A 22,838-nucleotide genomic window follows, 5' to 3' on the forward strand; every position below is an offset into this window, starting at 1 on the left:
TCTATGTGCTTAAAGTTTTGAAGTTATGCTTGCTTTGCCCTCCTATGCTAGTTGATTATTGTTCCCACAAGTTGTTTGCTCACAAAATCCCTATGCATAGGAAGCATGTTAGAATTAAATGTGCTAGTCATATTCTTCATGATGCTCTCTTTATGTTTCAATTCTTATCCTTTATGCGAGCATCATTGAAATCATCATGCCTAGCTAGGGGCGTTAAACGATAGCGCCTGTTGGGAGGCAACCCAACTTTATTCTTATTCCTTGCTATTTGTTCCTGTTTAGTAATAAATAATTCATATAGTGTCACATCCCTAGTTCTGGTATGACCTAGACCAGCTAGTCAATTGTGCATCATGTTCAAATTCCATTTAAATTTGAAATGGGGATTTGTGAAACCCTCAGAATCATTTCTGGAAATAACCCAGATAAAAATTGCTCCAAAAAGGTCCAAGAAAATGTCCATGTAGCTCTCTGAAAATATTGGTTAGAGGTAAAATTGAAACAAATATTTTCAGGAGCTCATAAGTATTTATTTTGGCCATTTGGAACTAATGCAATAATTATTTGCATTGGATATATATATGCTATATTTATTTATATATGTCCAACAATTCTGATTTTTATTTGAGGGGCTCTGGAATACTTCAACTAGCTCCTAGAATAAATTTCAGAAGAAAATAAATTGATTTAGTATTTTTATTAAATCAAAACAAATGTCAGACAATAGAAAAGAAAAGAAATGGAAAAACCTACCTGGACCTTACCTGCGGCCAGCTCCTGTGCTAGCCCAGCACTGTGCGGCCTGGCCCGGCCCAACTGGCCAAGCCAGTCATCCTCCTCCTTGCCAGGAGGAGGCGAAGGAGGGCACGGCGAGCGCGCGCATGCACGTCACGCTCCTGCCTGCCTGCCCCCCTTCCCCTCGGCGCTGTCCACCCCAGAGAGCTCCACCGAGCCCCCTGGCCTCTCCTCACTCTCTCCCGAGCTCTCTCCTCTCCTCTGCTCGTCTTCTCTCCCGCGCCCGAACGCCACCACAGCACGTCGCCGTGAGCCACCGCGACCATCGCCACCGCCCTGTCCCTTGCTGCTGTCCAGGAGCACCGCCGCCCTCGACTACACCTCCTCGTCGTGCTGGACGACGCCAGGAGCACTGCAGCGTCACCACCGCCGTCATCCCCTTCGTCGGAGCCGCGGATCGCCGCTGCTAAATTCTTCGCCGACTGGTCCTCCCCGAGCTCACCGACGACGCCTTCGAGTTCGTTGTGAGCTCCCCTTCCTCCTCCCCCTAGCCCCGTAGCTCGAGCGCCCCCCTAGCCCTGTCGGCCACCTTGGCCGAGAGCTCGGCTCCGCCGTTCATGTCACCGTCGTGGCCACAGCTGCCACAGCTCGCAACCGAGCTCACCGCCGTTCTCAGTGCCCTCCCGCGCGTCGTTTGCACCCAACCGCAGCCCCCTAGTGCCCCGTAGCACCTAACCCGCACGCACCCGACTCCGGCCGCCGCCGCGAGCTCTGCTCCGGCGAGCTCCGTCGTTCCCGCGGCCTCCCCTGAGCGCGGCTGGATGCGCCCGTGCACGGACTACCCGCCGGTGGCCTCCGTGTGCCAAACCATGGCCTCCAGCTCGTTCCGGCGAACTTCCGCCGTGGCTCGAGGTCATCGCCGGCGAAACTCCGACGGCTGGCGTGGCGCGTGATTAGCTGCTAACCCTGCCACTTAATCCACCCCTTAAGCCACTGACTATGGGCCCCAGGGCTCGGTCAAACCCTGGTCAGCTTGGTTTGACTCGGGTTTAGCCCCGGTGTCACTGACGTGTGGCGCCCACACGTCAGGTTTAACCTGGTCAGCCCTGTTGACGCCTCTGTGACGTCATGCTGACGCAATAATGATTTTTTTCTGGATTTTAAATAATTTAGAGAATTCCAGAAATTGATATAAACTTCAAAAATTCATATAAATTCAACCATAGCTCAGATTGAAATAATTTATATATGTAAAATTATCAGAAAAATTCAATCTATCCATCTATACCTATTTCATGCATATCTAACCAACTTATACTTGCTGTATAGGTGAAAACATATAAATGGCATTTATAAAGATTTAATTTAGAGTTGCATTTGAACCTTTGGTTCAAATGGACCTCTTCCAAATAGAATGCTAAATGCATTAGCTCAAAGCACATCACATACTCATGCCATGATCATGCATCATATTGTTGCATATGCTTGTGTTTGATTATCGATACCGTTCCTTCTCGATAGGTCCTACTTCGGAGACCCTTCCAGAGTACTTGTCTGGGGAGCAGTGCCCTCCTTGTTGATCTACCAGGCAAGCAAACCCCCTTGTTCATTCTGATACGATCCTACTCTCTCGCTCCTGCTCTCATTTATTGCATTAGGACAACAACGATTCAACTGCTACTTTATGTTGCGGTAGTTGAACCCATTCCTCTGCATGACCTGTCATTGCCACAGTAAATAGTTAAAACCCACTAGCATGTGTAGGAGTTGCTTGAGCCATGTCGTGTTCTTGTCATGCCATGCCTGCTATTGCTTAGAGTTGTGTCAGGTCTGATTCATCGGGAATGAATTGGAGTGGTACGATATGTTCTGGTGCTGAGAGTTAAGCGTGTGAACACGATTTGGTAAAGGTAGCGATGAGAGGCCATGTAGGAGTACATGGTGAGTTGTCTCATTGGAACCGTCCTTAAGCACTGAGTTCCGTGTATGTTGTCCAATGACTAGCTACTACCACACATTGGAATGCTTAATTGCCCCTCTCGACTTATTAGCCAACTTGATCTCTGTCCAGGAGTCGCAAATAGTTTCTGGTGTTTGTAGGTAGTGTTAGTAGTCTACCAAGTGGCACCCGGCCAGGTGGGCTTGGGACAGACTAGGCACAAGTGGCACGGTGTACCAAGCGTAGATCCATCCAGCGAGGTGGGCTTGGGAACCCTGCACATATCGTTTGGGGCCGTGAGCGACACCCCGGCCGGATCTTCTTGCGGATGGACCCAAATAGGTGATAAACCTGGACTAGAGTCTTGTGTGGTTAGTCATGTCGTGGCCGACACCCTCGCCAGGCTTTCTCTTGAAGGTTGCCAAGATATATGACGTGTACATGGTGATAAGGGGTGAGAGCGTGTATGAAGAAGTACACCCCTGTAGGGTTATCATGATCTATTCGAATAGCCGTGTCCTCGGTTATGGACTTCTTGGATGCTTACGTGGTACATAGACAACTTAAAGTGGATACCCTAAAATGCTCAAGACAAGTGTGAGTGCTATGGATGGCCTTCTCGTAAGGAGACGAGGATGAATCCATAGTAGTGTATTTGATGTGGTATTTAGTGGGCTCGTGTGCGCTGCCTCACCTCAAAGAAGTTTCTCGTTGTCGTAGAACAGGATAGCCACTGAGTCAAAGCTGGCTTGCTGCAACTAAACCCCACATTACCTTCTTGATACAAATGCATGTATGATAGGATCTGATGTAAGTCTTGCTGAGTACCTTTGTACTCACGTTTGCTTTATTTATGTTTTGCAGGTGAGACATCTGTCTCACTAGTAGTACCGCTTGGACTTCGATGAGTATCTTGTTACCTCAGCTACGATCTTGTACCCTTGGGAGGGACTTGTAGATAGTCAGGCTTTTTAGCCTTTTCCATTTGTAGTTGTCTGTACTCAGACATGTAATGCTTCTGTTGCTTGTATGCTCTGAATGATAGGTCATGTGACCCCTGTTTGTATTAATGCTATGTGGCTCTTCTGGGCCTTAGCTATATGAGTTGCGTTATGTTGTGATGCCATGTTGTACAGCACATACTTGCATGGTATGCGTGCGTGTGACGTGTATTGCTATGTGTGGGATCCGACATTCTAGTTGTTTATCCTTGGCAGCCTCTCTTATGGGGAAATGTAGTCTAGTGCTTCTTTGAGCCATAGTAGTCCGCTATAGCCCGGTTCAGCGGAGTCCTGCTAGCCCAGCACTACTGCTCAGGACACTTGACTGGCCGGCATGTGTTTCATTTCGTTCATGTGTCTGTCCCTTCGGGGAAATGTCACGCGATGACCTCCGGAGTCTTGTTAGCCCAGTGCTACAACCCGGATTCACACGCTACTGACCGACATGCTCGATGTGAATCTTGTATGCCTGTCCCCATAGGTTAGTGCCGCTTTGGGTTCATGACTAGCCATATCGGCTATGATGGCCTGGATTATTAGGGATGATAGACTACTCATATCAATAGGGAATTCCTTCTTTTCCGGGAGCCCATTCGGACAGAACTCCAAAGTTAAGCGTGCTTAGCTTGGAGTAGTGTCAGGATGGGTGACCGACCGGGAAGTTTCTCCTGGGTGCGCACGAGTGAGGACAAAGTGCGCAGAAAAGACTAGTATTGATCTTTGGGGCCAGTCTAGATCCCGCCAGGAGTAACGACCACCGGCGGGTGTGTCCGGGGCGTTACATCGGCCCGGGTTCTCTGTCATAGATCCCGCCAGGAGTAGCGACACAATCATATACGTGAGCCAAAAGGCGCAAACGGTCCCGGGCCAGGGTAAGGCGACACCCGTGGGAATACCGTGCGTGAGGCCGCAAAGTGATATGAGGTGTTACCGGCTAGATCGATGTGACTTGGGATCGGGGTCCCGACAGCTTTTGGTATCAGAGCCTGACTGCCTGTAGGATTTCCAAGCCAACATGGTCGAAGTTGAGTCTAGAAACTCTTTAGTTATTTAAGGGAATTGATTGTGGAAGGGAACGTAAGGCTCTTTTTACTCCTTTCACCTCTTGGCCTTCTGATCTGAGTCGTCCTATCTTTCCTACGGGGTTAAGGAACTAGGCTTCCTCTTCTGTCTATCAGGATCACGTGTTACTACTCCGTAGTCCCATATGATTGGTTGATCAGAGTCATATTCCAGTTTTCAAGTACTTCTGGTGTAGTCTTCTTAGTAATATCTCAGAACCTCGAGTGATGATGTTGAGTTTGGTGCTACCCCGTCCTTGCAGAATGTTTCATTTTGAGCATTCTACTGCCGTTATGCTGCCGAAATTGTCCTAGGAGTTCAAGAGATAGTATTTTCCTTGTACTATATTCTACATCCTTATGATGATGCTGAATCCATCCTTGTTTCCTTGGTTTCGTTCTTCAGGATGTTGTCGGTTAACTGAAATTCTGTTGCTCGTAGCCGGAACCACGAAGATGGTAGGGATGAGGATCCTCCCGATCAATCTTCGTTGGCAAAGTTCATGTTAGAAGTTGAGATGAACAAGCGTGAGACCAACCGCTTGTTAGCACGTATCGAGGAGAACACCGCACCCCAGTGCAAGGAGTCAGCGACCATTTATGATTTCATTGGTCTGAAACCACCTACCTTCCATCATTCCATCGAACCACTCGATGCAGATGACTGGCTTCGTAGTATCACTCACAAGCTACATTCTGTGAACGTAGCTGAAAGTGACAAGGTCACCTATGCTACATATCACCTTGAAGGTCCTGCTAGTCTTTGGTGGCAGAACTATGAGGCTATGCTTCCAGCTGGCCAGATAACCACTTGGAGAGATTTCACTGAGGCCTTTCACGAGCATCATTCCTCAGGCTCTCATTGACCGCAAGAGAGAAGAGTTATGTAGTTTCACCCAGAGTAAGATGGATGTTGATGCTTACAGTAGGGAATTTGAGAACCTTGCCCGCTATGCTACAGAAGAGGTGTCCACAGACGCCAAGAAGCAGGCTAGGTTCCGGAAGGGTCTCAACCCCAAGTTGCGTCGTGATCTCCACTTGCACCATTGCAATACATTCCAGACTCTTGTGAATAAGGCCATTAATGCAGAGACAGCTCAACTCACTTACGAGGAGTCTCGTAAGCACACCCGTGATTTGGGTTCTTGCTCCGGTTCTAGTTCTCAGAAGCGCCGGATTTGGGTTCCGAACTCCGCTCTTCCACCCGTTATACACCAAGGCCTTCTTGTGTGGCACCTCACCCAGCTCAACCGTATGCTACACCCATGCCTATTGGTAGACCACTTGTCAATGCGGGTCCTTGTCCTACCTCCAAGATTTGTTACAAGTGCGGAGAGCCAGGCCACATTGCCCATAATTGCACTCAGACCCGTGTTGCTCCACCCCAGCTCGAGAAGTCTGTCGGCCGTGGTAGTAAGCCATCACGCAAGATGATCAGTGCCAAGTCAGCTCCCACTGAACTTGGACGTGTGCAACACGTCTCAGCTAAAGATGCTCATGATGATCCAGATGTCGTTCCTGGCACACTCCTTGTCAACTGTCATCCAGCTTCGGTTCTATTCGATACTGGAGCATCTCACTCCTTCATTTCCGAAAGTTATGCCCGCTTGCATGACATGTCATTTTGTGGTATGCCCTCCCCACTACTCATTCAAACTCCTGGATCCAAGTGGCAAACTTCTAGGATAAGTTATGGCAATGAAATACATGTTGACAGACTTGTATTCCTAGCTTCCTTGATATCCCTTAAGTCTTCAGATATTAACATCATCTTGGGTATGGACTGGATGAAAGCTCATTATGCCAAGATTGACTGTTACACGAGGTCTGTTCAGCTCACACGCCCCTCTGGCAAGATAGTCACTGTCTCCACCAAAATTGCAAAGCGTCAACTCTATTCTCTAAATGCTAGCCCTCTTCCTGACCTTGAAGATATCCCGGTAGTCCGCGACTTTCCGGATGTCTTTCCAGAGGAACTGCCAGGTATTCCACCTGGCAGAGATGTAGAGTTTGTCATAGATCTTATCCCCGGAACCGCCCCAATTTCTAGGAGACCTTACAAGATGGCACCCTTAGAGCTAGCCGAGCTTAAGAAACAACTTGATGAGTCCTTGCAAAAGGGTTTTATCCATCCTATTTCTTCTCCCTGGGCTTGCCCCGTCCTCTTTGTCAAGAAGAAGGATGGTACGGACCGGATGGTTGTAGATTATTGCCCCGTTAATTTGGTCATGATAAAGAACAAGTATCCGCTCCCCAGGATCAACGATCTATATGATCAGCTCGCTGGATCCTCAGTCTTCTCCAAGATGGATTTGAGGTTAGGCTACCACCAAATCAAGATCAGAACGGGGAAATTCCTAAAACGGCTTTTGTCACTCGTTATGGTCAGTACGAGTACACCGTCATGTCCTTTGGTCTAACCAATGCTCCAGCTACATTCTCTCGCTTGATGAACTCGATCTTCATGGAGTACTTAGATAAGTTCGTCGTGGTTTACCTCGATGATATTCTTATTTACTCGAAGAACGAGGAAGAGCATGCCGAACATCTTAGGCTTGTGGTAGAGAAACTCAGAGAACACCGCCTTTATGCCAAGTTCTCCAAGTGCAAATTTTGGTTGCCAGAAGTGACCTATCTCGGCCACGTAATCTCTGGTAAGGGCATTGCTGTCAATCCCGAGAGAGTTCAAGCCGTTCTTGATTGGAATCCACCTGAAACGGTTAAGCAAGTTAGGAGTTTCCTTGGCCTAGCTAGTTATTGTCGCCGCTTCGTTGAGAACTTCTCCAAAGTGGCCAAACCTCTCACGGAACTTCTAAAGAAAGATAAAAAGTTTGAGTGGTCCCCACAGTGCGAGTACAGCTTTCAGGAACTGAAAAGACGCCTGACTTCTGCTCCCATACATGTGCCACCGGATTTCACTAAGGACTTTGTTATCTATTGTGATGCCTCATGACAGGGACTAGGTTGCATTCTTATGCAAGATCGTCATGTGATTACCTATGCATCTCGACAGTTGCATCCACATGAGGAGAATTATCCTACACATGATCTAGAGCTTGCAGTCGTAGTCTATGCACTTAAGACATGGCGACATTACCTTCTCGGTAAACGTTGCGAGATATACACCGACCACCAGAGTCTCAAGTATATCTTCACCCAACCAGATTTGAACCTTAGGCAAAGACGTTGGTTGGAGTTGATCTCAGATTACTACTTAGGAATTACCTACACCCCAGGCAAGGGGAATGTCATGGCTGATGCGCTAAGTCGTAAGTCCTATTGCAACAATCTCATGTTGCAACAGGGCCAGCCACTTCTCCATGAGGAATTATGTAAGCTTAACCTTCACATTGCTCCTCACGGATTCCTTTCTACCTTGGTGGCGAAACCTACCCTTGAGGATCAGATCATTACTGATCAGAAGTTTGATAGGGGTTTTATCCGCATCAAGAGAAACATTAGGAAGGGAGTTGGTGGATGTTTCTCTATGGATGATCGAGGTGTTGTTTTCTTTGAGAATCGCTTGGTGGTTCCCAAGAATCAACATCTGCGACAACTGATTCTTAAGGAGGCCCATGAATATCCTTTCACAATTCATCCCGGTTGTACTAAGATGTATCAGGACCTGCGCCAGAGGTTTTGGTGGACTAGGATGAAGAGAGAAATTGCTCAGTTTATTGCTAACTGCGACATTTGTCATCACGTTAAGGCAGAGCATCAAAGACCTGCTTGCACCCTTCAGCCTTTAGCTATTCCTGAATGGAAATGGGATAAAGTTGGTATGGACTTCATCACCGGCTTTCCCAGGACCAAGAGAGGGAATAATGCTATCTTCGTAGTCATTGATCGTCTTTCCAAAGTGGCTCACTTCCTACCTGTTCGAGAGAGTATCACTGCTAGTCAGCTCGCTGACTTATATATTTCTCGAATAGTGTCACTTCATGGTGTTCAACTAGAGATCAATTCAGACCGTGGTAGTCTTTTCACTTCTCATTTCTGGGAGAGTTTCCAAACTGCCATGGGCACCCATATTTCCTTCAGTACCGCTTTCCACCCTCAATCAAGTGGTCAGGTGGAAAGGGTCAACCAAATCCTCGAAGACATGCTTAGAGCGTGCGTTATCTCATTCGGTATGGATTGGGAGAAGTGCCTTCCTTTCGCCGAGTTTGCTTATAACAATAGCTACCAATCCAGTCTCAAGAAAGCTCCTTTTGAGATTCTGTATGGACGAAGATGTCGAACACCTTTGAACTTGTCAGAAACCGGTGAAAGACAATTCTTTGGACTGGATATGATCCAGGAGGCAGAAGAGCAAGTTTGCATCATTCGTGAGAATTTGAAAACAGCCCAATCTCGTTAAAATAGCCAGTATGACCGTTGTCATAAGGAAGTGGCTTATGAAGTTGGCGACAAGGCTTACCTTCGGGTTACCCCTTTGAAGGGTACCCATCGTTTCGGTATCAAGGGCAAGTTGGCTCCTCGTTACATTGGTCCTTTTCTCATTCTCGCTAAACGAGGAGAGGTTGCCTACTAGTTGGAACTACCCCCACATGTTTCCCGAGTTCATGATGTCTTCCACATCTCTCAACTCAGGCGTTACTTCTCGGATCCCATCCGCGGAGTGGACCACGAAACGCTTGATCTCCAAGATAACCTCACATATCGAGAGTACCTTGTCCGCATTCTGGATCAAGCAGAGCGTGTCACTCAACATCATAACATCAAGTTTCTCAAGGTTCAGTGGTCTCATCATTCCGAGAGAGAAGCTACCTGGGAGCGTGAAGATCATCTTCGACTTGAGTGCCCCGCTTTCTTTCCACCAACTCCTGAATCGCGGGACAAGATTTTTTCGAGTGGGGGCGAGTTGTCACATCCCTAGTTCTGGTATGACCTAGACCAGCTAGTCAATTGTGCATCATGTTCAAATTCCATTTAAATTTGAAATGGGGATTTGTGAAACCCTCAGAATCATTTCTGGAAATAACCCAGATAAAAATTGCTCCAAAAAGGTCCAAGAAAATGTTCATGTACTTCTCTGAAAATATTGGGTAGAGGTAAAATTGAAACAAATATTTTCAGGAGCTCATAAGTATTTATTTTGGCCATTTGGAATTAATGCAATAATTATTTGCATTGGATATATATATGCTATATTTATTTATATATGTCCAACAATTCTGATTTTTATGTGAGGGGCTCTGGAATACTTCAACTAGCTCCTACAATAAATTTCAGAAGAAAATAAATTGATTTAGTATTTTCATTAAATCAAAACAAATTTCAGACAATAGAAAAGAAAAGAAATGGAAAAACCTACCTGGACCTTACCTGCGGCCAGCTCCTGTGCTGGCCCAGCACTGTGCGGCCTGGCCCAGCCCAACTGGCCAAGCCAGTCATCCTCCTCCTTGCCAGGAGGAGGCGAAGGAGGGCACGGCGAGCGCGCGCATGCAAGCCACGCTCCTGCCTGCCTGCCCCCCCTTCCCCTCGGCGCTGTCCACCCCAGAGAGCTCCACCGAGCCCCCTGGCCTCTCCTCACTCTCTCCTGAGCTCTCTCCTCTCCTCTGCTCGTCTTCTCTCCTGTGCCCGAACGCCACCGCAGCACGTCGCCGTGAGCCACCACGACCATCGCCACCGCCCCGTCCCTTGCTGCTGTCCAGGAGCACTGCTGCCCTCGACTACGCCTCCTCGTCAAGCTGGACGATACCAGGAGCACTGCAGCGTCGCCACCGCCGTCATCCCCTTCATCGGAGCCGCGGATCGCCGCCGCTAAATTCGTCGCGGACTGGTCCTCCCCGAGCTCACCGACGACGCCTTCGAGTTTGATGTGAGCTCCCCTTCCTCCTTCCCCTAGCCCCGTAGCTTGAGCGCCCCCCTAGCCCTGTCGACCACCTTGGCCGAGAGCTCGGCTCCGCCGTTCATGTCGCCGCCATGGCTACAGCTGCCACAGCTCGCAACCGAGCTCACCGCCGTTCTCAGTGCCCTCCCACGTGTCGTTTGCACCCAACCGCAGGCCCCCTAGTGCCCCGCAGCACCTAACCCGCACGCACCCGACTCCGGCCGCCGCCGCGAGCTCTGCTCCAGCGAGCTCCGCCGTTCCCGCAGCCTCCCCTGAGCACGGCTGGATGCGCCCGTGCACAGGCTACCCGCCGATGACCTCCGTGTGCCAAACCATGGCCTCCAGCTCGTTCCGGCGAACTTCCTACGGCTGACGTGGCGCGTGATTAGCTGCTAACCCTGCCACTTAATCCACCCCCTAAGCCACTGACTATGGGCCCCAGGGCTCGGTCAAACCTTGGTCAGCTGGGTTTGACTCGGGTTTAGCCCCGGTGTCACTGACGTGTGGCCCCCACACGTCAGGTTTGACCTGGTTAGCCCTGCTGACGCCTCTGTGACGTCATGCTGACGCAATAATGATTTTTTCTGGATTTTAAATAATTCAGAGAATTCCAGAAATTGATATAAACTTCAAAAATTCATATAAATTCAATCGTAGCTCAGATTGAAATAATTTATATATGAAAAATTATCAGAAAAATTCAATCTATCCATCTGTACCTGTTTCATGCATATCTAACCAACTTATACTTGCTCTATAGGTGAAAACATATAAATGGCATTTATAAAGATTTAATTTAGAGTTGCATTTGAACCTTTGGTTCAAATGGACCTCTTCCAAATAGAATGCGAAATGCATTAGCTCAAAGCACATCACATACTCATGCCATGATCATGCATCATATTGTTGCATATGCTTGTGTTTGATTATCGATACCGTTCCTTCTCGATAGGTCCTGCTCCGGAGACCCTTCCAGAGTACTTGTCTGGGGAGCAGTGCCCTCCTTGTTGATCTACCAGGCAAGCAAACCCCCTTGTTCATTCTGATACGATCCTACTCTCTCGCTCCTGCTCTCATTTATTGCATTAGGACAACAACGATTCAACTGCTACTTTATGTTGCGGTAGTTGAACCCATTCCTCTGCATGACCTGTCATTGCCACAGTAAATAGTTAAAACCCACTAGCATGTGTAGGAGTTGCTTGAGCCATGTCGTGTTCTTGCCATGCCATGCCTGCTATTGCTTAGAGTTGTGTCAGGTCTGATTCATCGGGAATGAATTGGAGTGGTACGATATGTTCTGGTGCTGAGAGTTAAGCGTGTGAACACGATTTGGTAAAGGTAGCGATGAGAGGCCATGTAGGAGTACATGGTGGGTTGTCTCATTGGAACCGTCCTTAAGCACTGTGTCCTGTGTATGTTGTCCAATGACTAGCTACTTCCACACATTGGAATGCTTAAGTGCCCCTCTCGACTTATTAGCCAACTTGATCTCTGTCCAGGAGTCGCAAATAGTTTCTGGTGTTTGTAGGTAGTGTTAGTAGTCTACCAAGTGGCACCCGGCCAGGTGGGCTTGGGACAGACTAGGCACAAGTGGCATGGTGTACCAAGCGTAGATCCATCCGGCGAGGTTGGCTTGGGAACCCTGCACATATCGTTTGGGGCCGTGAGCGACACCCCGGCCGGATCTCCTTGCGAATGGACCCAAATAGGCGATTAACCTGGACTAGAGTCTTGTGTGGTTAGTCATGTCGTGGCCGACACCCTCGCCAGGCTTTATCTTGAAGGTTGCCGAGATACATGACGTGTACATGGTGATAAGTGGTGAGAGCATGTATGAAGAAGTACACCCCTGCAGGGTTATCATGATCTATTCGAATAGCCGTGTCCTCGGTTATGGACTTCTTGGATGCTTACGTGGTACATAGACAACTTAAAGTGGATACCCTAAAATGCTCAAGACAAGTATGAGTGCTATGGATGGCCTTCTCGTAAGGAGACGAGGATGAATCCATAGTAGTGTATTTGATGTGGTATTTAGTGGACTCGTGTGCGCTGCCTCACCTCAAAGAAGTTTCTCGTTATCGTAGAACAGGATAGCCACTGAGTCAAAGCTGGCTTGCTGCAACTAAACCCCACATTACCTTCTTGATACAAATGCATGTATGATAGGATCTGATGTAAGTCTTGCTGAGTACCTTTGTACTCACGTTTGCTTTATTTATGTTTTGCAGGTGAGACATCTGTCTCACTAGTAGTACCGCTTGGACTTCGACGAGTAGCTTGTTACCTCAGCTATGATCTTGTACCCTTGGGAGGGACTTGTAGATAGTCAGGCTTCTTAGCCTTTTCCTTTTGTAGTTGTCTGTACTCAGACATGTAATGCTTCCGTTGCTTGTATGCTCTGAATGATGGGTCATGTGACCCCTGATTGTATTAATGCTATGTGGCTCTTCTGGGCCTTAGCTATATGAATTGCGTTATGTTGTGATGCCATGTTGTACAGCACATACTTGCATGTTATGCGTACGTGTGACGTGTATTGCTATGTGTGGGATCCGACAATCTAGTTGTTTATCCTTGGCAGCCTCTCTTATGGGGAAATGTAGTCTAGTGCTTCTTTGAGCCATAGTAGTCCGCTACAGCCCGGTTCACCGGAGTCCTGCTAGCCTAGCACTACTGCTCAGGACACTTGACTGGACGGCATGTGTTTCATTTCGTTCCTGTGTCTGTCCCTTCGGGGAAATGTCACGCGGTGACCTCCGGAGTCCTGTTAGCCCAGTGCTACAGCCCGGATTCACACGCTGCTGACCGACATGCTCGATGTGAATCATGTATGCCTGTCCCCATAGGTTAGTGCCACTTTGGGTTCACGACTAGCCATGTCGGCCCGGGTTCTCTGTCATATGGATGCTAGCGACACAATCATATATGTGAGCCAAAAGGCGCAAACGGTCCCGGGCCAGGGTATGGCGACACCCGTGGGAATACCGTGTGTGAGGCCGCAAAGTGATATGAGGGGTTACCGGCTAGATCGATGTGACTTGGGATCGGGGTCCCGACATATAGCCTCTATCTAGATGTTTTTTTATGTGTTTAAGTAGTGTTTGTGCCAAGTAGAACCTTTGGGAAGACTTGGGGAAAGTCTTGTTGATCATGCTGTCAAAAACAGAAACTTTAGCGCTCACGAGAACTGCTACCATTTTTATTTGAAGAGTGCTATTTAGTTAATTCTTTTTGCAGGTGATTAATAGATAAATTCCTCAGGTCCAGAAATGTATTTGAGAATTTTATGAGTTCCAGAAGTATACGTTTGATTCAGATTACTACAGACTGTTCTGTTTTTGACAGATTCTGTTTTTCATGTGTTGTTTACTTATTTGGATGAATCTATGGCTAGTAAAATAGTTTATAAACCATAGAGAAGTTGGAATACAGTAGGTTTAACACCAATATAAATAAATAATGAGTTAATTACAGTACGTTGAAGTAGTGATTTATTTTCTTATACTAACGGAGCTTACGAGTTTTCTATTAAGTTTTGTGTTGTGAAGTTTTCAAGTTTTGGGTAAGGATTCGATGGACTATGGAATAAGGACTGGCAAGAGTCTAATATTGGGGATGCCCAAGGCACCCCAAGGTAATATTCAAGGATAACCAAGCGTCTAAGCTTGGGGATGCCCCGGGTGGCATCCCCTCTTTCGTCTTTGTTCATCGGTAACTTTACTTGGAGCTATATTTTTATTCGCCACATGTTATGTGTTTTGCTTGGAGCATCAATTTATTTTGTTAGGATTTGCTTTCTGTTATTTAGAACAATGCTTTGCATCTTTTATTTCAATAAAAGTGGCATTAATAGCCTTTACTATGCCTATGTTACAAGTATACATGTTGCTGTTTGAAAACAGAAAGTTTACCGCTGTTGCAATAATTCCCTAGAAAAGTCAGAATGTGATAAAATGTTGAAACCTTTTGCATATTAAGCTTTGATAAATTTACTACATTGGGTATTTTCTTTCATAATTTTTGGAGTTAGGGAAGTATGGATGTTGCAGCATTCTTTACAGACTATCCTGTTTAGGCAGATTGCTGTTATGTTTGCATATGTTTGCTTCTTTAATGATTCTATAGGACTATTAAATATGCAGAGGCATTTAGTATGCAATGCTGAATAATAATTTTAGTGATTTGCTACATTAGAGTATGATAAGGTTTTGGCAATTGTTTATACTAACTTATCTCACGAGTCCTTGTTGAGTTTTGTGTGGATGAAGCTTTTGAGATTTAGGGAGACCGTGATATGAGAGGAATTAAGGAGACACAAAAGATCAAGCTTGGGGATGCCCAAGGCACCACAAGATAATATTTCAAGAAGTCTCAAGCATCTAATCTTGGGGATGCCCCGGTTGGCATCCCACCTTTCTTCTTCAACAACTATCGGTTAGTATCGGTTGATCCTAAGTTTTTGCTTCTTCACATGATGTTTGCTATTCTTAGATGTCATTTTATTTTGCTTTGCTTGCTGTTTGAATAGAGTACCAAGATCTGAAATTATTAAATGCTAGAGAGTCTTCACATAGTTGCATAATTATTCGACTACTCATTGATCTTCACTTATATCTTTCGGAGTAGTTTGTCATTTGCTCTAGTGCTTCACTTATATCTTTTAGAGCATGGTGGTAGTTTTATTTTGAAGAAATAGATGAAATCTCATGATTCACTTATATTATTTTGAGAGTCTTAAATAACATGGTAATTTGCTTAAAATCCTAATATGCTAGGTATTCAAGAATAATAAAATTCTCTTATGAGTGTGTTGAATACTATGAGAAGTTTGATACTTGATAATTGTTTTGAGATATGGAGATGGTGATATTAGAGTCATGCTAGTTGAGTAGTTGTGAATTTGAGAGATACTTGTGTTGAAGTTTGTGATTCCCGTAGCATGCATGTATGGTGAACCGTTATGTGATGAAGTCGGAGCATGATTTATTTATTGATTGTCTTCCTTATGAGTGGCGGTCGGGGACGAGCGATGGTCTTTTCCTACCAATCTATCCCCCTAGGAGCATGCGCGGAGTACTTTGTTTCGATAACTAATAGATTTTTGCAATAAGTATGTGAGTTCTTTATGACTAATATTTAGTCCATGGATTATATGCACTCTCACCCTTCCACCCTTGCTAGCCTCTCTAATACCACGCACCTTTCGCCGGTATCATACACCTACCATATACCTTCCTCAAAACAGCCACCATACCTACCTATTATGGCATTTCCATAGCCATTCCGAGATATATTGCCATGCAACTTTCCACCATCTAGTTCATCATGACACATCCATCATTGTCATATTGCTTAGCATGATCATGTAGTTGGCATTGTAAGTGCATCTAGTGCCACCCCTAGTTGGTTTTGGAGTATTGACGACAAACCTAGCTGAGGGACTAATGTGTTTGTGAGAATTGCAGGAAAACACAGGTAGAAGTCCCTCGTTGATTCGGTTTTACTACCAGAGATGACCCCTAAAAATGTACGAAGACATTGAAGACAATGGTGGTTTATGAAGATATTCATATTGAAGACAATGACATGAGAAGACTCCCTATGAAGCTTTTGGAACTCGAAGACCTAGATCCTTCGTAGTTTTATTTCATTCATGTTGTGTCATAGGAACCACCGTACTGTTAAGTGGGGTCGAAGAGAACCAGTCAGAATGACTGAAGTGATGCCTAATTCAAATCCTATGTCTTCGAGCGAAGCCTTTGAGAGAAAATCTTGTCCAGAGTCAGACAAGTCAGCTTTACTTGTAACCCAAGTAAAGTTGCCGTGTGAGTTCAAAATTCGACCGTTGGTACACGTGTCAGTTCCTTAGTGACCCAGGGTCATTTCGGACAGATCAGGTCGGGTTGCCAAGTGGCTATAAATAGTCCACCCCCCCCACAACCATAAACGGTTGGCTGCTCAGATTTCAGTGCACGGCTTTTGTCGTTTGAGAGCAACCCACCTCGAAGCCTTTGAAAGAAAAATTCCCAGTGAGGAGAAAAGCCCTAACCACCCAGAGCCAGAGTAAATTGGGCATCACTTAAGTCTTCGTGTCTGTGAGATCTGAAGACTTATTACACTTGAGGACTGTGCATCCTCCAGACGGTTAGGCGTCGCGTTCTGAGCATCCAAGAGAAATTGTGGATTGCCGGTGAACGAAGTTTGTGAAGGTTTGGGAGTCTACCTTGAAGACTTACCAGAGTGATTAGGCGAGGTCTGTGTGACCTTAGCTCAAGGAGAAAACGGTGAGGACTGGGTGTCTTGGACTAAGTGTCCTTGACTGGGTGTCCGGGACTGTGTGTCTTTTGGTTTAAATACCTAGCCGCTCCAACCAGACGTACAGTTGTCACAGCAACTGGAACTGGTCCAACAAATCATTGTCTTCAACGTGTCACTGGTTTCATCTTCACTTCCTTTTTACTTACAGTTATTCATTGTGAAGCCATTGCATGCTTGCTTTATCTTTTGTCTTCACAACATGAATGTATGATCTGTTTGGCTTCATAACTTCTTCCTACCTGATCCTTATTACACTGAAGCTGGTTGTGATTGCGCTTTCACTCTATTGAATACATGACCATGGCTGGCCTAGTGTAATCTAACTTCCGCTGCATAGTAATAGGCATAATCTTCACTGTTTGTCTTCATAACTCTCACGTTTTGAAGACTTTCATAAAAATCGCCTATTCACCCCACCTCTAGTCGATATAACGCACTTTCAATTGGTATCAGAGCAAGGTTCTCCCTTGTTCTGTGTGATTCGGTTTAACCACCTGGAGTTTTAGTTATGTCGACTGCAGGGATAATCAAAGTCTCCGCTGCTTGCCCCGTCTTCGATGGAACTGAATATCCCTACTGGAAGAATAAGATGCGCATGCATCTTGAAGCCATTGACGTCGACCTATGGTATGTCGTCGAAAACGGCGTTCCCAAGGCTGGAGAAGGTGTCACTGCTGTTGATGTCAAGAAGTTCGTTCAACTGGACTCTACTGCCAAGAATATCATCTGTGGTCATCTGACCAAAGGACAGTATGGCCGTGTGAGTGCCTTGAAGACATCCAAACTGGTCTGGGATTGGCTCTCCAAAGTTAATGAAGGCATATCAACCCAGAGAGATCAAAGAATCAGTGTCCTTCGCAATCTCTTCAACCGCTTCAAACGAAATGACAATGAGAATGTCCAGCACACCTTTGATCGGCTCACTGACATCACAAATGAGCTTCAAGCCCTCGGCGCTACTGAGATCACCAAACATGAAATCGTCAAGATGCTGCTGAGATCACTTCATAGTTCGTTTGACATTCTGGCCCTGATGATTCAAGAACGTCCTGATTTCAAGACACTCGATCCGTCTGACATACTTGAGAGGCTCAACACACATGAGTTTCAGCTTTCTGAGAAAAGAGATATCTACAGTCCAAACTATGGGCGAACTTGTGCCTTGAAGGCAAAAGCTGTCTCCTCATCTGAAGAAGAATCTGACTGCAGTTCTGATGATCCTGAAGACATTGGAAGAGAACTTGCAATGCTAGTGAAGAAGTTTCAAAAATTCACCAAGAAGAAAGGCTTCAGAAAATCTTCATGATCAAGCTCAAGGAATGATGAAGCTTCTGCTCATGACTACTAGAAGAAAACATGTCACAAGTGCAAGAAAACTGGGCACTTCATCTCTGAGTGTCCACAGTGGGGCAATGAGAACAGAAGGAAGAAGAAGATCAAGGAATATGATTCTGACGACAAGAAGAAGAAGAAACACTCAAAGTCTTCTTCCAAGTCTTCATCAAAGTCTTCATCACACAAGAAGAGCTCATCTGGCAAGGCGCGTGCGTTTGTAGGCAAGGAGATGGATTCAGAGGATTAATCCGCATCTGAGGAGGCAGAGGTGGAATCTGAGGAGGAGTCTGATTCTGGCACTGCGAGTCTGGCTACAGCATACGTCGCCAAGTCCATCTTCAACACTGAAGTCAATAATTGCATCACCGACACCGACGCAAATGACAAGAACGACTCCACTCCTACCTACTGCTTCATGGCACGCGGTGCCAAGGTAAACACACGCACCACTCGCTATGAAACATCCAGTGACGATGACTCTGAATGTGATTCAAAACCTAGCTACAAAACACTTGCTAAAATTGCAACTGAACAACAGAAAGCTATGGAACATATTCAAAAACTGTTAGACAGAAGCGATGATCTGTTGGGTGCTGAAATGACTCGATCCGAATCCTTAATTGAAGACATAAAAAACCTTCATGTTAAGTATCAGGAACTTGAAGATCGTCATGATACTCTCTCAACAACTCATGAAAAGCTTTCCTATGACTATCTTCAAAGGAAGCAAGAACTCGAGAAATTGAGGGTGGCTCATGAAGATCTTCAAAAGGAAAACGAGTCACTTCGCGCCGAACAGATCAGTCCCGCTCAGGAAGGATTTGAACCACCATGTCTTAAATGCATTGAGCGTAATAATGCTAATTCTGTTGCTGAATGTTCCACTGCTACTATTGTTCCAATATCTTCAACTTTTGATGTGGCAACTAACCCCTCTGCTGAGGATACCACTGCTATTGCTGATGAGAATGCTAGGTTGAAGACATTGCTTGAAACAGGGATGTACAAAAGTCTGAAAGGGCATCAAACATTATGTGATGTCCTTAAGAAGCAGATTCTGAACCGAAACCCTAGGAAAGAGGGTGTTGGGTTCGTGAGGAAAATCAATGCAGATGGCTCTTACTGGAAACCTGAGCAGTACCCCAAAACTACATGGGTTGCTGCAAAGGAACTTTCAGCAGATCCATCCAATTTATCTGGCTTCACTTGTACTAACCCAATTATCATTGATGAATCCTTTGATGCAAACTATAAACTGTTTAAGAATCAGAATGGTGAAGTGTTTGCCAGGTACATTGGTACTAACTGCAGGAATGGACCGGCTATGAAGAAGATCTGGGTTCCAAAAACATGTCTGGAAAATCTACCTATGAATGTCTTCATGACACCTCACTTGAAGAAGGCAAACCTCGGTCCAAAGGCTTCATACAGACAGAGGACTCACCTGAGTCACACTAATGCAAATGTTTTGCAGGGAAACCATACTCAGGCATATGAATATGAGAGCGGTTCATCGAACCGTCATATTCATATGACCAAAAATTATTCTGCTTATGCCTATGAGTATTATTGTCCCCCTGCTAGACTGTTTGCTAAGGCTTCAAAGCCAAAATTCTCAGATGCTGCTCTTAGACTCATAGCTTCTAAGCCACCCTTGAAGATGTGGGTGGTTAAGAAAGCTTAACTTTTTTTTCAGGGAAAGGTCTCTAGCACAAAAACAAAATCTTCTAATGCTATTGTTGGGGACCATAAAAATCTTGTGGGGCGCAAGATAAACTGCCCAAATGGCATAATTATGTACTTCGTTCCTGAATCGCATGCTACTCTCCCCATTAGTCCTAATCTGGATCTAAGTTTTCATAATCCACTGGTTCGTCAAATGTTTATGCTTCACAACACTCTTCGTGAAGCCTATCCCCCTAACTGCACTGTAGGGTACGATACCAGCGACTTCAAAGTCTTCAGAATGGATTATTGACAGTGGGTGTACAAATATCGCTGCCTGGTGCTAATGGAATCTGACAAATCTCTAGTGTTTGAAGGGTATAGGAAAGGTGATTTGTATGTGGTAGATTTCTCAGCAGGACCACAACTTGCAGTATGTCTTCTTGTAAAAGCTTCAGAATGCTGGCTTTGGCATCGAAGGCTTGGGCATGCTGGCATGAGGAACCTCCACACCCTTGCGAAGAAAAAGCACGTCATAGGCATCGAAGGCGTCAAGTTCAAGAAAGATCACTTATGCGGTGCCTGTGAAGCAGGGAAGATGACAAGGGCAAAACATCCTTCGAAGACAATCATGACCACTACTCAACCCTTCGAACTGCTTCACATGGATCTTTTCGGTCCCACTCACTACTCAACTTTTACTACTTCTGCATGCCTCTATGGCTTCGTAATTGTTGATGATTATTCTAGATATACTTGGGTGCACATAATCCTTTACAAGACTGAAGTGTAGGATGTCTTCAGACGCTTCGCAAATCGAGCTGTGAACAATTTTGGCGCCAAGATAAAGCACATCAGAAGTGACAATGGCACTGAATTCAAGAATACTGGCCTTGATACATATCTGGATACCTTGGGCATCACACATGAATTCTCAGCTCCATACACGCCACAGCAGAATGGCGTCGTCGAACGCAAGAACAGAACACTCATTGAGATGGCCAGAACAATGCTAGATGAATACAAGACTCCAAGAAAATTCTGGACTGAAGCCATTGATACTGCATGCCATACAATCAATCGTGTTTATCTTCACAAGCTTCTGAACAAGACATCCTATGAACTCCTAACTGGCAAGAAGCCAAATGTCAGTTATTTCAGAGTATTTGGCGCAAAATGCTGGATCAAGGACCCACACCACACCTCAAAGTTTGCACCAAAAGCACATGAAGGCTTCATGCTTGGATATGGAAAGGATTCGCACTCCTACAGAGTCTTCAATCTCTTCCACTACAAAGTGATTGAAACAGTGGATGTGCGATTTGATGAAACCAATGGATCACAAAGAGAGCAATTGCCAAATGTGCTAGATGAAGTTCCAGCAAATGAATCAATCAAGCTTATGGGAACTGGAGAAATTGTACCTTCTGAAGCTCAACCTGAAGAAGAACTTATCATCTCAGCACCTGATCCACATGAAGACAATGCTCAGCCTGAAGATATACCTTCAAATGACCACATAGATCAGCAAGAGCAAAGTCTTCGCCCCACACACCCTTGTGTTGCAAATGAAGTACAAATTGACAAAATACTGGACAGCATCAATGCACCTGGTCCACTCACTCGTTCAAGGGCAACTCAGCTAACAAACTTCTGTGGGCATTACGCATTCGTCTCAATATCAGAACCCAAGAAAGTTGAAGAAGCCTTCATGGAACCTGAATGGATTCAAGCTATGCAAGAAGAGCTTCAACAGTTTGAGCTGAATAATGTATGGGAACTGGTTAAGCGTCCTGATCCACGGAAGCACAACATAATAGGCACCAAATGGATATACCGCAACAAGCAAGATGAGCATGGTCAAGTTGTCAGAAACAAAGCTCGTCTAGTTGCTCAAGGATATACTCAAGTGGAGGGCATTGACTTCGATGAAACATTTGCTCCTGTGGCTAGGCTTGAAGCCATACGCATACTGCTAGCCTATGCAAATCATCATAACATACTTCTCTATCAGATGGATGTGAAAAGTGCCTTTCTCAATGGCAAGATTGAAGAAGAAGTGTATGTTGCGCAACCACCTGGCTTTGAAAATCCAAAACATCCTGATATGGTATACAAGCTCAACAAGGCACTGTATGGCCTCAAACAAGCCCCTAGGGCCTGGTATGATACACTCAAGTACTTTCTGAAAAGCAAAGGCTTCATACCCGGTTCCCTGGATCCCACTCTTTTCACGAAGACATATGATGGTGAACTGTTTGTGTGCCAAATATATGTGGATGACATTATCTTCGGCTGCACCAATCAGAAGTATAGTGAAGAGTTTGGATACATGATGCAAGAGCAATATCAGATGTCCATGATGGGGGAGCTGAAGTTCTTTCTCGGTCTTCAAATACGGCAACAACGCAATGGCATCTTCATATCACAAGAGAAATATCTTAAAGAGTGCTTGAAGAAGTTCGGTATGCAAGACTGCAAAGGCTTCACAACACCAATGCCAGCCAAGCATCATCTGGGTCCCGACGACAATGGTAAAGAGTTCGATCAAAAGGTATACCGCTCCATGATTGGGTCTTTGCTTTATTTATGTGCATCTAGGCCAGATATCATGCTTAGTGTTTGCATGTGTGCTCGATTTCAAGCGACACCAAAGGAGTCGCATCACTTAGCTGTGAAGCGAATTCTTCGATATTTGGCTCACACCCCAACTCTAGGATTATGGTATCCAAAGGGCTCAGAGTTTGATTTAGTTGGATTTTCGGATGCTGATTATGCTGGTGACAAAGTTGATCGCAAGTCTACATCAGGCACATGTCACTTTCTGGGACGATCACTTGTATGTTGGTCTTCAAAGAAGCAGAACTGTGTATCACTCTCCACTGCTGAATCTGAATACATTGCTGCTGGATCTTGCTGCGCTCAGCTTCTGTGGATGAAGC

Source organism: Triticum urartu, chromosome 3A, assembly GCF_056163025.1.
Source record: "Triticum urartu cultivar PI428250 chromosome 3A, HENAU_Tu73, whole genome shotgun sequence".
In the NCBI taxonomy this organism is placed as follows: Eukaryota; Viridiplantae; Streptophyta; class Magnoliopsida; order Poales; family Poaceae; genus Triticum; species Triticum urartu.